This window comes from Mandrillus leucophaeus, unplaced genomic scaffold (assembly GCF_000951045.1).
Source record: "Mandrillus leucophaeus isolate KB7577 unplaced genomic scaffold, Mleu.le_1.0 Scaffold730, whole genome shotgun sequence".
Taxonomy (NCBI): Eukaryota; Metazoa; Chordata; class Mammalia; order Primates; family Cercopithecidae; genus Mandrillus; species Mandrillus leucophaeus.
Window position 1 is genome coordinate 782,644 of NW_012107920.1, and position 16,283 is coordinate 798,926.

At 39.3% G+C, this 16,283-nt stretch overlaps 1 pseudogene across 1 annotated transcript in view; it reads right to left on the reverse strand.

Moving 5' to 3' along the window:
• Positions 1-7,080: 7,080 nt before the first annotated feature.
• Positions 7,081-16,283, reverse strand: part of LOC105528754 — a 12,356-nt pseudogene continuing 3,153 nt past the window's right edge. The window contains exon 2 of the transcript XR_001004401.1: positions 7,081-7,092. The product of XR_001004401.1 is annotated as a keratin, type II cytoskeletal 8 pseudogene (transcript). The remainder of the gene's footprint in view (positions 7,093-16,283) is intronic.

Below are 16,283 nucleotides of genomic sequence, written 5' to 3' on the forward strand. Positions count from 1 at the left end.
GAAGACTGCATTGGCCAGATGGGCAGGATTAATTAGCATGCTAGTATTACCTGGCATCCTATGGTGGTTGAGAGTAAACAGTGACCATAACCATTTCAGCGTAGTTTGCTATTAAATTGCTTGCTTTTGGTAGCTAGGAATAGAGTTTTATTCTGTAGTTAGAACACTAACCAAGAATCAGTAATTCTGGATGCTAATAACTAGCAAAGCATTTAGTTCTTTTGTGCTTTGGCTAAAATCAATCTTCCTGTGCTCGATTTCCATCTCTAATAAATTAGAGCTTTATGACAGAGAAAAAAGAACTAGCACTGGAATTTCAGAGGCTTATATTCTAATCTTGATATTGGAGAACTCATTTAATCTCTTCATGCCTCAATTTCCTCATCTGTAACATAAAGAGGCTTAACTAGAAATTCTTTAACATCCTTTCCCGCTTGAGATTTTATGGAACAATGTAGACTCATGCCCAGTAACAGATCTGGAGAGGAGAAATAGGCTAAAAGCCAATAGGTTTCACAAGAGCAACTGAAACCAATATTTCAAATGAAGATAATACCTATAAAGAAACATACCAGGGATGACTTTATATTTCCCAAATCATGCAGACTGCCTTATTGATTTCCTATCTGGATACCTTCCAAGGTAAGTAGGTGATTGTTTTGTTTATTCTTTTCTAGAACTGACTCATACACAGGTACTGTAAGAATCCTAGAAGTGGAAAAAGATTCCAGTCTCAGCTCATCAGGGAGCATTGAACGCTCTCTTAAGCTCAATAGGAAGAAGTGAGGCTACTTTCAGGTTTCTCTATCCCAATGGCTTCAATTGTACTAAGGTAAAAACTATTTGACAGAGTGTAATTTTTCTGCAATTGTGACATGAACAGTCCAGTTTGTGTCAAAAGAATACTTCCCTCAATGAGTATGTGGCTTTGATTAGAAATATGTCTAGTATTAAACATAATAACTTTTAATGAGCACTTACTATTTGACATAGAACTAAGTACTTTCCAAGGATTATTATTATTATAATGAATCCTCACAAATATTATGACATTGGATTCTCAATAGCCTCACCTAATAGACACTCAACTAAGGTAAGGGACAGAGCTGGGATTTTAACCCCGGAGAATGCTCTGTTTTTTTCTGGTGCTGTGTCTCAAGTTACAGAGGCTTGAAGTCTTTTCTAACTAATACCTACAGCTCCTTGTCTCCCAGAAGAGACCTGTTATTTAGGGAATCCTTAAAGCTTTTGTCTTCCCTGCTTGTGACTACTTCTATTGCTTGCAGCATATTCCTCAGCAACTACTTGGTTTTCTGGGCAGAGTGTTGGAAATTATGTGGTAGAATGGATTTAAGAGTTGGAGGGTTGGTTACTGATATGATTTGGCTCTGTGTCCCCATCCAAATCTCATCTTGAATTGTAATCCCCAGGTGTTGAGGGAGGGACCAGCTGGGAGGTGATTGGATCACGGTGGTGGTTCCCCCATGCTATTCTCGTGATAGTGATTGAGTTCTCAAGAGAGCTGATGGTTTTATAAGGGGAGGTTGGGGGGGGGGCGGCTCTTCCCCCTTCACTTCCTCACTCCCTCCTGCCATCTTGTGAAGAAGGTATCTGCTTCCCCTTCGCCTTCCACCATGATTGTAAATTTCTTGTAAGAGGACTCCCCAGCCATGCAGAACTGTGAGTCAATTAAACCTCTTCCTTTATAAATTACCCCGTCTCAGATGGTATTCTATAGTAATGTGAAAACTGACTAATACTGTTACCAAGGTCTATTCTAGTTCCGAGCATCTTCAACCCACCTGCCACTCATAGCATAGATTTGGGTTGTGATAAGCAGTACTTTAGTGCTGGCAGTTAGCCTCATTTCAGCGTGATGCCCCTCACCTGTCACTTTGTCGGTTAACATTTAGTTGGTGGAATTGATAAAGCATGTTCCAAAATAAGGTGTGTTGACGTGTTAACTTCTATAGAAAATCACAATGAGAAAAGAGACATCTCTGCTTATGACCTTTGTTTGGTCAGAAGCTCAACGCCATCCTCCTGCCATGTATTGTTGGCTGCCCAGAGTACCTTTCCCTCCACCTGGTTGAACAATGACTCACTAGGCAGCATGACACTTAAGTAGCAGAACTCCGTTAAGGTTTCAGTTATAAAGACTTTTTTCTTCTCAATCAAAATTTAATCATCTAAAAGACTGAAGGAAACTTAAGAATTATATTTAAAGAACTATTTTGATATTATATTAGTGGTATGTCTATAAAATACACAGTACTGCACTGTTCATTTTCAAAGTGCCCTGGGATCTGACCCCAAAATGGCTCTGCTTCCATTGCTCTATAACACTGATAACCTGATTAATTATTAGTGGTAATAATAATACTAATAGTTAACATTTATCAAATATCTCCCATGCATCAGGCACTGAGCCAACTATTTCACAGGTGTTATGTCCACTATGTCACTCAACCTTCTAACAACCTGATTAAATACTAATATTATCCTCATTTTTAAAAACAGAATTTCTTTTTGAAAGAAAAATAAATTATCAAAGCACTATACACACATGCTGAACACTAAAGAACTTTCAGTGAAAAGCACCCTTTCATGCTGCTGCTCTCTATCCTGAGTTCCATCCCCATCCCCAGAAGAAACCCTTTTAATTATTTCTAATTCTTTGGGTATTTATCTTCAAAACTCTAGATATATGCTAATACTTCTGCTTAATGAATTTACTTGACTCTCTCTCGTACCATTCCATTTATATGAAATGTCCAGAATATGCAAATCCAGAGACAGAAAGCAGATTCCTGGTTGCCAGGGCGCTGGGATGTGGGGGAATGAAGAGTGACTGCCTGTCTACTCAATGGGTGTGAGGTTCCTTTTAGAGGAGATGAAAATGCTCTAAAATTAGGTAATAGCAATGGTTATACAACATTGTGAATGCACTAAAAGCTACTGAATTGTACTATTTTAAATGGTTAAAATAGTGAGTTTTATGTGATGTCCATTTTTCTTCAATAAAACATGAGATGTCTCTCTGGTTAGAAAGTCACCTACATTACTGTTTTACTTATCAATGTTTCATATTTGTTTTTATTTTTGATTCTTTTCACCCTGTTTTTATTTTTATTTTTAATCTGATTTTTAACCACAAAGCAACAAATAAATGTCAGTACTATTTTTAAATTTAATGTATGTGTTTATAACTAAAACATAATTGTACATATTTTGGGGTACAATGTGATGTTTCAATGCATGTATACATAGTATAATAATCAAATCAGAGTGATTATTATACCCATCACTATAAACATTTATTTCTTTGTGATGACAACATTCAAAATCTTCTCACTACCTTGAAATACACACTACATTGTTATTTGCTATAGTCACCCTACTGTGTAATAGAACACCAAAACTTATTTCTCCTGTCTAACTGTAGCTTTGTACCAGTTGGCCAACCTCTCCTGGTATTCCTTCCTGCTTTTCCTCCTCAACCACTGGTAACCATTATTCTCTCTCTGTCTATGAAATCAACTTTTTAAGATTCCACATAAGAGTGAGATCATGTGGTTTTGTCTTTCTGTGTCTGGCTTATTTCACTAACACAGTTACCTCCAGGTTCATTCATGTTGCCACAGATGACAGGATTTCATTCTGTTTTATGATTGAATAGTATTTCTTTTTAGGGTTGAGGAAATCGAGGTAAAAGAGGCTGACTTTCCAAGATCACATAAATAGTAAACCTTGGATTTAATCCTATGTAGTCTAACTCCACAGACCACACATGTAACCACTCTTCAACACTTCCCTCCAAGGTATCAATTTTGGTGGCTGGAATTATGTATGTGAAAAAGCAGTTAGACCTTTGAATAATCTTTCAGTTGTCTAGAGACAGAAAATTCCTCTCATACATGTGAACTTTTACTTTTAAAATGCTATTGCATTATAACACCATGATCACCCAAATTATCATTAGACATTATATGCCTCACTACACATGCAAATAGGAGTGTACTAACGATTGAAGAAATGCTATTAGGGATTTACAAAAGTAGAACCAATCCAGTTTGGTGCTTGAAGGGTTACAATAGCTTCTTTCTGATGCATCTTTAAAAATGTGATTTTGAAATTAAGCAGTTCCCAGTTACTGTTAGATTTATGCATGACCCTTGACTGCTAATAGTATGAGCCAACTGTATTCTATTAGTGATCTTAACAGCAAAGTGAGGATGTACAATTGATTGTTGGTGTTGATTTATATGTCTAATAAGCAGCTGGAAGTAAAGCATCTCTGTTCCATTTCCAAAAATGATAGAAATGGCTTGCTTTTATCATTGCTAAGAAACAGTGGGAGAGAAGAGATTCACCCTTCCCTCCCAGAGCCAGTGAATCAGTGCTAGGAAATGATGTCAAATATCATCAAAGGCCCAGTGTATTTAAGCAAGGAGGAGAAAATGGTGTCTCAGAAGGGGAATGTTTTTCTCAAAAGCTCCCAGCACCTTTGTTTTGATACTGGGACTGTTTTGTTGTCTGTTTCAATATTTTTGTTTAACATTCAGTAATTCAAGCAAACATTTATTCAGCGTTAGACTCCTACGGTGAAATCACTGAGCTAGGCTTGGTGGGAACAACAAAGGGTAATAAAGACATAGCTACTCTTGAGAAATTTATGTCAGATTGGCAGGCGAGGTATACATACAACATGGAACTCCCAGGATTCTTTGATTCATGATAGAATTTAACCAAGGTCTGCACTCAATTTTTTTTTTTTTTTTTTTTTTTTTTTGAGATGGAGTCTCGCTCTGTCGCCCAGGCTGGAGTGCAGTGGCCGGATCTCAGCTCACTGCGAGCTCCCCCTCCCGGGTTCACGCCATTCTCCTGCCTCAGCCTCCCGAGTAGCTGGGACTACAGGCGCCCGCCACCTCGCCCGGCTAGTTTTTTGTACTTTTTAGTAGAGACGGAGTTTCACTGTGTTAGCCAGGATGGTCTCGATCTCCTGACCTTGTGATCCGCCTGTCTCGGCCTCCCAAAGTGCTGGGATTACAGGCTTGAGCCACTGCGCCCGGCCAAGATCTGCACTCTAATGCAGATGACAAGTGCTAGGAGACTCTATAAACAGTTTTTCTTTTGCCATAATTATATAACATAGTTTCTGTCTTGATTTTTCCCACATTACACAAAATACCTCCCCTCAGCACATCCGTTTTCAAACACAAATACTCCTTTTGAAATGCGTTTTTGGCATTTCTTTTTAATATCATGGACATGGATGATGTTTGGGTCCACTTTTACTAGCTTTTGGACCTTCACTGAGTTATTTAATTTCATTAAGTCTCAGCTTTCTTATTTGTAAAATGAAGAAAATAATACTAGCTACCTTATACAGTTTTTATGTGAATTAGAAGAGATAGTGTAAGGCACTTAGCACATTGCCCAATACGTGATACTTAGTGATAGCTTTTATTATTACTACATTAAACAAATTGCTAAAAATAAAAAAATAGATTAAATAGATTACTTCTGACTCCCAAACTCAGCATCTGATATCATTTTTGTGTATTCCAGTCTTTGATCATATATGGAAATTCTTAAACATAGTTGCAATTTCTCCATTAACTCAAAACGTTGATCTTGCCAATGGCACGGTTTTATCTAGTGTACTTCCTCAGCCCTGTGTGCACAGTGGGAATTTAATAATTATTTGTTGACAAAATAAGTCCTCTTGTGACTCTGTCTTCAGTTACCTATAGCTCTCTCCTGGCTTTCTCAGAGAAATTTCCTGAGGGGTTGCTTGCACCTTTGAACTCCCAGACATTTCATAAACTGAGATTGGCCTTTGGCACCCATCACTGTCCAAAGCAGCACTTATCGAAGTCATGGTCCCTTCCTTGCCCCTAATTCTGAAGGACAATTTCAGTCTTTACCTTTTTATTGACCTTGGAGGCACTTGGAGTGCTGTTAACTCCTCCCCCTCCTCCTGGAAATACCCTCTCTGGGTTTTCCTGTCCTGTGTCTATCCCCTAGTTTTACCTTCTCCACTTTTACAGCCAAAGTGACTGTTATGAGTTAAATTTGTTCCTCCAAGATTTATATGTTGGAGTTCTAAGTCCCAGTAACTCAGAATGTGACTGTTCAGAGATAAGGTCTTTTTATTTATAAGGTAATTTTGAGGTAATTTGGCTAAAACAAGGTCATTAGAGTGAGCCGGAATCCCCTGTGACTGGTGTCGCATTAGAAGAGGAGATTGGGACACAGACACAGGGAGAAGATGACTAGTCCCAGCGAGGGAGAGAGGTGCTGCTTTTCTTGGTACTTATGGCTCCTTCTGTCTGAAACACTCTTGCCCTCCCTCCTCCCCTTCCCCCACACCTTCTCTTGGCTAACTCTGTGGATCCTTCGGGTCTCAGTTTGGAGGTGCTTGGAGGGCTCTCCTGAGCTCTGCTGTGTTCTCATAATTCCCTATATTTACTTCTATCTGGTGCTTATTGCACGGCTATAATTGCCTGGCTATTTATTTGTATTTCCTTCCTGGGCCGTAAACTCCTTGAAGGCAGGGAAAACATTCTCTTCACTTATATCCCTAGAGATGGACAGGATACCTGATGTACAGTAGGGTCTCGAGATTTGTTGGATGAATCAATGAGATTTTATTGCTTAGCAGAAGAAAAAATTATTTTCCTAATTGTGGTTGTGGTTTAATAACACAAAGACTTGGTTAAGAATACAAATGTTAAAGTTACTTTAATTCTGTAGATCTGCCTGATTTTGAAAATTGTCCATTACAGAAGAAACTTATTCTTGGTGCAAAAATGTGCCACTTCATCTACTTCTCTTGAAGATAAAATTCTCAGCCTCTGACACTTTTGTTCTGTGAAGTACCCACTGCTGCAAGAAAAATTCAAAACAGATAGCATATACGTGTGGAAGATAATTTTATTATCTTTAATTATATTTTATGCCTGTTTTTCATCTATGTAAAACCCAATTAGAAAAGAATCAGATATAAATGTGTTATTTTGGAAGCAATCAACTCGCCTTCTGAAGCTACATAAATAAGAAAGCATTAGAGAAATGGGTCCAAAAAGACTTTGGTTTTCATGTGGTAAACTTAATTGTTATTCTTAGTATCTTGAGGAACCAGCAAACAACAATTGCTGACTTAGAACATGTATTTTTTGTGTGTGTGCTGGTGAAAAGAGAGTGGGTGACTATGTGCTTAAGACAGCTCTAGAAGTGTCCTTTTGTGGATGCCAATTCTGCAAAACTATTTGGGACTCTGGATATGTAACTCTCTCAAAACCTGGGTATTAGAAGTTTGGCACTGCATGCCTTTCAGAGGAGAAGGCTCTGCTTTGGGTATAACTGCATGGCTCTAAAGAACGGCAATGAGCAAAGAATGAGAAATAATTTAATCCACTATTGATTAACATGTTTGTTGTTAAAAGCTAATTTTCTGTAACAGCAGAGATGCAGCCCAGGGTTTCTGGAGACTTTTAAAAATACCTCCAGGCACAGTCAATGTTTAAATTTTCTAAAGTATCCCACACACTGAAGAGATTTGTAAGCATCCAACTAAAGAGAATCAAAATTAGAACTTAGCAAAAATGTACAGATCACTGGTATATATTAAATTTTAATTAGAAAAATGGAGACTCCTACAAGTAAATTTCATTGTATTAGAGGTTATCTCACATTTTTTGAAGTAATAATAAAGAAAATCAGGAAAAACAAATCTTTTCAGTTTGAAGTTAACAACAAAAACCAAAGAACCAACCTCTAAAAGCTGTTTTAAAAACTCTATTTTAAAAAAATATCTGTCTAGGTGAGTTTTTTTGATCCATCTTGTTGGCCATGCTTGACTGATGGATGGTACCTGTGAAAACTGACGCACTCTTTGGTGTATGCATGTTCTCAGAGCAGAGTTATATCAGGGCTCGATGCTAAAGCATGCTGTAGTTACTATTATCAAATGCTGAATCTCATTTTAGCTATTATAAAAGACTCCTAGTATTAAAACACTGGGTTTATAGATGATAGATGAAAAATGTGTTTTTCAAACCATGGCCTTTGTGGTAGAACATGACTTGCTTACTACGGAAATATCTCCAGCTGCCTAGAAATGTTGCCTAGCAACCCCTGGAAACACAGAAAACCTAATATCTCTGAGTTGCTTGTGAGTAAAGCGATTATTAAAAATATCAGTTAGAGAAAAAGGACTGCAAAGTTTGTTATTGGACCTGCCAACAACTGCTCCTTCCGAGTTTGACAGTGTCTCTGTGCCCTCTTTCTCATGGACTTTCAGATGTTTCTTACGTGTTTCGCATGAATTATCTAGTTTCTAAGTCTCAACAGTGCAGCGAAGAGGGTGACTTGTAGAGGTCATGCCTGTGCTGTCAGAGGACTCAGCCCCGTTCCCCCAGCCCTCAACTGGAAACTGTTCTTTGCCTTGGTGAGCAGCAGCCAGCCAGCCAGCCAGCCAGCCAGCCAGCCAGCCAGCCAGCCAGCCACGGCAGCTTTGATAGCTGTCGGCTTCCTTCAGACCCAGCAATTTCTGGGTGGCTGGGAATGATTTGTAGTTGCTGCTGCCCTGACTGTTCTGTTCATTGGCCAAGGCTGGGGCAGCTTGCTCTGGAAGAGCACCCTGAACACCCGTCCTCTGATCGGATGCCCTGGCTCTGCCCATAGACTCCACTGAAGGGATGGCACAAAGTCTCTTACCTCTACACCAGGCAGACCTGTGTTCTGTGTTGTAAGCAAAGTAAGATGGCAGACTAGGTTCAGGCTCGACTCTCTTCAAAGTCTCTGCTATTCTTTTTCTCACAGGACTCAAAAATTATTTAGTTGGGCAGATGCATTCTGTGTCTTAGTGGGTTTGGGCTGCTGTACAAAATACCATAAATTGGGTGGCTCATAAATAATAGAAATTTCTCACAGTTTTGGAGGCTGGGAATTTCAAGATCAAGGTGCTGGCAGAACCGATGTTTGTCTTCTGGTCCATAGAGAGTCACATTCCTCTAAAACCTCTGTATGGTGACAGGGGTGAATGAGTTCCTTTGGCCTCGTTTATATAGACACTAATCCTACTCCTGAGGGTAGAGCCTCCCAAAGGCCTCAGCTTCTAATACCTCCTGATACTATCACCTTGTGAATTAGGATTTCAACATGAATTTTTGGGGAAAACAAACATTCAGAATATAGCAATGGGTTCTCGATTCATGTGACAGAAAGTGAATCATTCTGAATTAAATAAATGAGTGATATTCAAGCTGAAACTGATAATAGCTTTAAGTGTGAACACAGTTTCCTGGTCAGTCTTGAAAAGCCAATCTCCATCAGAATTCGAACTACTCTTAAGAACTTTAGTAGGAATAGTAACCAGCTCGTACTTCAAATTTCTACAGTGTTATAGTCTATAGAGTGTCTGGACATTTGCATTCTCATGTGATCTAACTGCTTGCTTGCAAGGGTTACTGTTAGCTCCATTTTATAGCAGTAGAAGTTGATGTTCAAAGAGGTAAGATGACCTGTGACAGCAAAGGTAGAGAGATTCCAAACTCTGAAGCTTGGGCCAAGTCAACATCTTTGCTGTGGTTCCAACCCCAGTCAGTACAGGACCTTTTTGATGGATGCAGAACCAAGTGAGATAGTTTCTCCCACTAGCCCATTAGCAGGTGCTGCTAATGGGTTCCAATCCAGGACTTTGATCTTGAACTTCTCAGCTTCCAACAGGAGTAGTGTGAGCTCTTATTTTCTAGAAGTAGAAACTGATATTCAAAGAGGTAAGATGACTTTTTCAACGTCATTAGTATGTCAGTTCTTCAACTAGGGATTTCTGATTTCCAGGCCAGTATTATTGTTAGTAAGCATTTAAGATGAGGTTCACCTATCATAGAAAGTAGAGACTTGAACAGTGTAAAGATCCACAAATTGGAGGCATGGACCTCCTTCCTATGGTAAAGCTAGATATGATCTACTTGACTTGCCTAGTGAGCCCATACCTTTCATGGAATGTGCACATATGCCATTAGTGACCACCTTTCAGTCATAGCATAACTCCTGGGAACTGAAGCCTGCTTGCTCTAAACCCACCAATTAGAACTCCTTGAGGAACATCTGTTAGGGCAATGCCCTGAACCATATGAAAGACAGGTACCATAAGTCCCTCACTCTCTCTCTTGCTCCCTACCCACTGATTGAGTGTGCATGTCCTGAAAGCTCCCCTTTCCCATTGGCCCTACAAGATGTGCTGCCCTCTTCCATCTGGGATTTGTAGATAAGAAACTGCTTCTGCTATTTTATGTTTTGCTGTGCTGCTTCCTCTGTGTCTCACCTGACCAATACACCTGAACCTAACTTCTTTCCTGGCCAGGACTCTCCTAGAGGGTGGCTATCCACAGGTCAGACAAGAGTCCCACAAGGGTGTCTGCTAGAATGAAGATTTTCCTGTGTGAGAGACACCTGGTCATGGGTTGAACATTTGGGCATTAGTCTATCTATGAGAATAAAGAAGTACCCTGTGAAAGCACACTGTAAATATCCACGACCATCTACCCTGGAGTCCTGTGAGTGCAGCACTGGAATTTGTACCACTTTCCGGAGAGAGACCTCAAGACCAAATTAGAGGAAAATATAACAATTGTATACTGGAAATTTGCTGAGAGAGTAGATTTTTAAATGCATTCACGCACACACATACGGGCAATTATGTGAGATGATGGATATGTTAATTTGCTTCACTATGGTAACCATTTTACTATATATAAGTATATCAAAACATCATGCTATATACCTTAAATATATGGTAAAATAAAGAGTTGTTTAAAACAAATGAAGAAATTCACTATGAGAATGAAAACTACAGGCCAAATTGTCTCATGAGCATTTGTGCTAGTTATTTACTCATCTTTCTCAGCTTCACATCTGCCCAATTATGCTATATTTTATACTACTGGGGCTCGAAGTCTGCAAACTATACATTTCCCAGCTTCCATTGCCAGCTGACTTACCTTTCAATTATGCTAATGGGAATCTAAAGTTCCCATTTGAAGATCAGAAGTGGACCGAGAGAAGCTTCCTGCTTTTGACACTAATAATGTGGCAGTTGTTGTTTGTTGCTATGACAACAAAGTTAGAGAGGTTCTGAAGTCCCGACGCTTGGACAAAGTCAACATCTTTTCTGTGGTTCCAACCCCAGTCACAGGAACTTTTTGATGAATGCAGAACCAACTGAGATAGTTTCTCCAACAGCATGGTAGCAGGTCCTGCTAAAGGGCTCCAATCCAGGGGCTTTAGCAGCTTCTAATCTTTAGGTGTCAGTCCTTCTTCCTCCTTTCTCCTACAGCACCTCTCCTTCTTTTTGTTCTTTAGCCCTTCCAAAACATGTACAACCAATTTCCTATATTAAAATCCCCTTATTAAAAAAAGTTATGATTCAGATAGTTGTATGATCTCATTTGTCCAAAGTCACATAGCAAGGAAGTTTCAGAACCAGATTTGAAACCAGGCAGACTGACTATCATGCAGGGCTCAAAAAAATTATTGTGTTTATTTAGAGTACAAACCATAATAGGGGATACTATATATAGTAAAATGGTTACTATAGTGAAGCAATTAACATATCCATCATCTCACAAAGTTACCCTTTTCACACACCTGTTAGGATGGCTATTACTATTACTAAAAAGTCAAAGGATAAATGTTATTGAGGCTGTGGAGAAAAGGGAACAGTTGTACATTGTTGATGGGAATGTAGCTTGGTGCAACCACTATGGAAAACAGTATGGAGATTTCTAAAGAAATTAAAAACAAAAGTACCATATGGCCCAGCAGTCACCCTCTGGCCATATACTTGACGGGAATAAGATCACCACCTTGTCAAGATATATGCACTCACATGTTCTTGTAGGGCTCTCACCTCAGTACTTTGCTGCCTCCAGGACATGGCTGTGAAGGAACACATGTGGCTGACTGTTTGGAATAGAGTCCCTCATTTTAAGGGTTTATTTGAGCTCAATTGTTTTAAATAATTAGGGTGGATTATGTATTAATTTACTTGGATTCAACTATAATAACATCAAGACCTGGACCATATTACATTTCTTCTCCTGTTCAATACTTCTCTTAACTAAAGTGGGTCCCTTCCTCCCCATCCATATATCTCTATCTAGCTATATATCTATATCTAGCTATATTTCTCCGCTGATATGCAAGACCTTGACATAGACCCATACATAGATGACAAAGAGATTATATTTTATCCCTTTCTGGTCACCTGTAGTAGGAGCCTTCTGTTAGCCTGCTTATCAGCTTTGGCTCAATCAGTCATGGACTCATTATTGTCTCAGGAAACCCTCAGCCCAAATAACTTTTACTAGATCATCATAGCCCAGGATTTATAACACCATGGTCGAAGAACGCTGGCATCATTATCATTTGAAGATCTTTTTATCTTTCAGACTTCTGAGTGTACACCCCAACCTAGTGAGCCCTAACCTTATGGAATGTGAAACCCTGCAATCTGCTTTCTTATCAAACTGCCCAGGGAACTCCAGAGCAAACTGAAGTTTGAGAATCACAGAGGGGCATCTTATATCTCTTCAAAAAATTAATTGCATGCATATGTAGGCTTCCTCCCTTCTCCATTTCACATCTTCCCTCTTTTCTGCTCCGTGGTACCTGGAGGAGAAACCTTAAAGACCTTCCTCACTTTTTCTCCATTTATCTCTTGCTTTTTGCTGTTACCAGTTCTTGCTGCCTCCTCCTTCTCATAGGAAGAACCACAGTTATGCAGGGAAGAGCTATTTGCTCCTTGAATGTTTGAAAAGTTTACATGGCACTTATGTATCTTTCAACTTGGTAATTGTCCAAAATGGTCACTGAAGAGGCACTGTGCATACTTTACGTGCTGCTGAATTTCAATTCCACAGACATCATCAGTCATTCCCCCTTCTGGGCTGAATGTTTGTATCTCTATCAGTGAGAGTCATCAGACCCTGAATAGGAACATTCACTGAAGAAGGTGTTCTTGTCGGCATTGGTAGAATGAGAGAATGAGTATAGGCCTGCAGCACTTTGAGACTCCATCAAACTGGCCTCTCAATCTCTCCCCACTCATTTCATTTTTGTTTTTGCCTTATTTTACACCCCAACTGCCATAGGCACTACCCTTACCCGTTCATGAATCAATGCTTTCTTGCAAACTTCCTCTAACTCTTCTGATATCCATGGTAACCCAGCCACAGCTAGCAGAGTGCCGCAAAGAGGTCAGCTCATGTGACCCCTTGGGAGGGCTTGACTTTATCCTTACAATCTTTGTGTGTGGCTGTTTACATAGAAACTGACAGAGCTCGAAAGAAAGAAGTAGGCAAGTTATAGTGTGCAGGGCCTTGCTCCTCTGCCACCATTTGAGTTCAATCACTTTATACTTCATCTCTGATTTCACTTAAAATCCTTACATGCCTTGCAGGGTTTAGCTGGCTGTTCACAAATACCTGGCATACGCCTTTTCCCCTCTACTCATCCACACAAACATTTTCTGGAGTGTGATTTTGCAGTTCCTCTAGAGACTCCTGGTGGATGGAGGTGGAGTGGGGAATGGTACTGAGGTTAACTTGGGTCAAATTGCATATTCTCTTCCTTTTGGAATATCCCAGTAAGGAGTCATTTAGGAGAAAAATATGGTTAATTTAGCCCAATTCAAAATTATTTCATCACAAAACACTAACATAGGGTTCTATGGAACATAAGCCTGTAGAATTCCCTGGGGGATTTTGTCATGTAACTGCAGACTAACCCTAATCTTTGTATTCTTTCCTCCTTGGATACACTATTGGGCATTGGTACCTCTATTAGAACAAAGATAGAAAAAAAAAGATTAAATGGACTTTGCTTAGAAAGGACTAACAAGCTTTTTCAAATGCCTTCCAAAATGAGTATTCCTTCCTTACCTCACCCTGATATTGTAGGTTATTTCTTATGTTGTATGAACTACTTTTCCTAACCATCACCCCTCTTGTGTTCTAAAACATTTGCTCTACTCCAACCACCTGCTGCTTCATGTACTATCTGCTTTCTCACTTCTGTGACCTTTATTCATTTTCCCGTGCTTACACTGCCCCCTCTTCACCTCTGTCTCTTTCATGAAACTTTCTTGGCTGACACCTCCCCTTCTCTGTGCTCAATTAACCAAAGAATTCATTCAACATATGCCAATTATGTGAAGGACTGGGTTGGGCTCTCAAGATACAGTAATACTGAAGGCAGACCTGGGCTCTGTTACTATGGAAATGGGATTCTCTAGCTTCTGAACCCCACCTCACTTTACTTCCATTACCCTTACAGTAATTGCTTTTACTCATTACCTCTTTTTATAATTTTAATTTTGAAACATTTTCAAATGTACAGAAAAGTTAAATAGTATAAATGACTCAAATATATCCTTCCCCCAGAGACTCCATTTTAGCCTCCTTTATAACAATGGGATATGATCTAGGACAGGACCTTACACCCAGCTGTAATGTGGCTTAAACTTCAAACCTGAAGCAATTCTTTAGTTTTTTTACTTTCCATGACCTTGAAGAGTTATGAAGATTAAAGGCCAATTTGGGTCTGTTTGATGTTTCCTTATGATAACACCCAGAATTTTTGGCCAGAATGTCACAGAAGTGATGCTGTGTTCTTACTTCATCCTCTCTTGGCAGCTGTTTGCCTACTTGTCTCATTGCTGGAGAAGTTAACACTGATTCATTAGTTAACATGATGTCTGACATTTTTTTTTTCTGCTGCAAACCTATCTATCTTTCCCTTTGTAACAATAGGTATTTTGTGGAGAGTCACTTGGAGACTGTGTAAAAATCTACTCATCCCAATTTTATCTACCAGTTTTAGCCTCCATTGATGTTTCTTGCCTGAGTTAATTGTTAGCATAACAGTTTGCCAAATGCCATTATTAGTTGCCATTCAGTTGTATGTAAAGATGTATGTATGTGTATATGTACATATGTATTGATATAAGTGTGTACTTAGAGACTTACATCGATGAGTTATGATCCATTACAACGATTATTTATTTTGATGTTCAAAGTTGTCCCTGATTTGACCAGTGACAGCTTCCTAAACCTGATATACCAAGATGTGCACAAGCACGTCTTCTTTCCTTGCCGCTAGCCACCCTGGAATCAGCCATTTATCTAAGATGTCCTGTTTTTGTTTTTTTAAATGGAGAAGTGGCATTCAAAAGTCAAGATCTGTGTGCTTGGTGTGCTTTATTGCTATTGAGATGTTGCTGCCCCTAGGCCCTCTCAGTGGTCAGAGAAAGGAAATCTATGCAAGTATATACATACATGCATACACACCTACATAATATATACATATCTGCACACATAATGTGTCATACACATGTGTATATACACATTTTCATCTCTCTATATCTCTGTATCTATCTAGGTATACACTGAAAACCATGAGTTCGTCCAGACAAACTTTAATTCCAATCTAATGCTGCAGGGGTTGTTTCTCCTTCCCTCTTCTCAAATTTGTACCTCATGTTCTCTGACAGTAAAAAGCCTAGTTATCATTATTCTTGATATCTTTACTTATTTACTCAATTCTCCAATAAGTAATTTCCTGACCTTGCTGGGGTGCTGCCCTGCTCTGACCCCTTCCTTGTGTGGTCCCTGGCTGTTCACACTGGGATGCCTTACTGCCAGGGATAGTGGAGGGAAGGCAGCCCCATCACCTGTGTGGTGTGTGTGGTGTGTGTGTGTGTGTGTGTGTGTGTGTAAAAAATAAGACTTAAAAAATCGTAAATTGACAAGTTATGAAATGCCTCTCCCACCTCTTTTTCTTATGCTTCTCTATGTATTGAAAAATAAACTTGTTACTTTCCTTTAAAATAAACCAAATGAACCAGTAAAGATGATAATTTTATTTGAGCAAATATATTTTATCAACTTTCGAGTTTACCTTCTTAGCTTAACACCAAAGGACTTACAGTCATTTACACACATTTTGTTCCTACCCCAGGACTCCAAGCTCCTTGAGGACAGAGGCTGGCTTCTGTTTGTTCTTGAGTCAATGGGACACCTTGCACCAGTGTCTAAAGTGGAATGCATGTCCAATTTGTTAAATTGATTATATTTCTCCTATCAGAACTGACCAGCTGTTTTGCAGAATTGATTGCACTCACTCATTATTCCAACATTTCATACAAGTAGCTTCAACTCACAGATATATCTCACCTGCAATGTATTAAGAAGCTTGCGGGGGGCAGGGGGCGG